We start from the raw sequence: 1,467 nt of genomic DNA, 5'->3' as shown, positions 1-1,467 counted from the left end.
TCTCTAAAAATAAAACTGTTGGGAGAAAGGGGGAGACTGGGAGTGGGATAAAAAATAATATATTAAACACTTGGAATGATTGTAATTCCAGTTTTGGTATATATAATCTTATTTATGTATGTATTTATTTGCTTATTTTTCAGAATATAGAAAACTGAGGCCAGATGAAGCATCTTCCCTGATGGAAAGGAAGGATGAAGAAGAAAAAGGAAGAGGAGGAGAAAAGAAGGGCTTCAGTGGCTGCAGTGTATTGTAATTCTTTTATTGTACTATGGTGTTTTCTTGGTAAGAAATGTAAGAAAATGAAAACAAACAGTGAAATGACCTCAGGCAGCACATATACTAAAATTGGAACGATACAGAGATGGCCCCTGCACAAGGATGACATGGAAATTCGTGAAGTGTTCCATATTTTATGGGCCAGGGAGATGGCTCAGTAGAATAAGCACTTACCTGGCAAGCCCAAGAGCTTGAGTTCAATCCTCGGTTCTGGAAAAAAAAAAGAAAGAAAAAGAAATGACATCAGAAGAAATTATTCTTAAAACCACCAGTCTATATTATAGGGATGTCTCTGAAATTTTCTAACAAAAAAACTGCCAACAGTGAAGAACTCCTTTCTTTTTGGACATGCAGAAAGAATTTCTGCCTTGTTTGTCCTCTTGAGATGGTAAATGCTATACAGGACTCCCTACTAATTGTTAGCCAGCTTCCCACTGCTGTGACAAGTACCTGGGGAAGAAAGAGCCACAGAGGAGTCCAGGACAAGACGCAGTTCCCAAGGCTGCCCTCCTGAGACCTGCCCTCTGCAACAAGGCGCTCTTCCTAGTAGCCCGTTCAGAACTCCTCAGTGAGTCGGTCCATTGGTATGCTTAGCAGCTTTGATCCACTTGCTTCCCAGGAGTCCATCAGCTGCCTTTGGGTGACATTTGAACTCCAAACCATGACACTGTAGGTTTAAGGCTGTGCTCGGAGTTGTTATTGATTGTAGTTCTCTGTCCACAAATTCAAGTAGGTAAACATTTCTGAGGATAATCCTCAGCCAATATGGGCTCCCTATTACCTTGTGGGACATGAGTGTTTAAGTTGGAAAGAATCCCACTGTCTGAGGCATTGGTGTGGGGAGCTCCGCTCAAGGCTTCGCTTGCAGCATGAAGGCATCTCTCCTTCACCTCCACAGGTCGCTAGCTCCCTAAATACCACACAAGGTTCTTTTCAGGCCCCCTCACTTTGCACTGTGCTTCACTGTGTGCAGATCTTCTTGGTGCTTATCTGTGGCGTAAGAGTGTGGACACTGCAGAGACTTCCACCAAGTGATCTTCAGTGCAGGGTGCAGCTTTTATTTATTTATTTATTTAATTTCAGTACAGGGTCTACAGGGTCTACAATGTCTCATGCACAGATCAGACTTGTACTGATCCTCCTATTTTCAGCCCCCCAAATGCTTGAGATAACAGCATGTGCCACCAT

General features: G+C 42.8%; 1 pseudogene; it reads left to right on the top strand.

Annotated features, from left to right (window-relative positions):
• Window positions 1–315: 315 nt before the first annotated feature.
• Window positions 316–416, top strand: LOC111812455 (annotated as a pseudogene).
• Window positions 417–1,467: the final 1,051 nt, after the last annotated feature.

Source organism: Octodon degus, unplaced genomic scaffold (genome assembly GCF_000260255.1).
Source record: "Octodon degus isolate 3935 unplaced genomic scaffold, OctDeg1.0 scaffold00125, whole genome shotgun sequence".
NCBI lineage: Eukaryota > Metazoa > Chordata > Mammalia > Rodentia > Octodontidae > Octodon > Octodon degus.
Note: the sequence above shows the minus strand (reverse complement) of the source record. Positions and strands in the feature narration are given on the sequence as shown.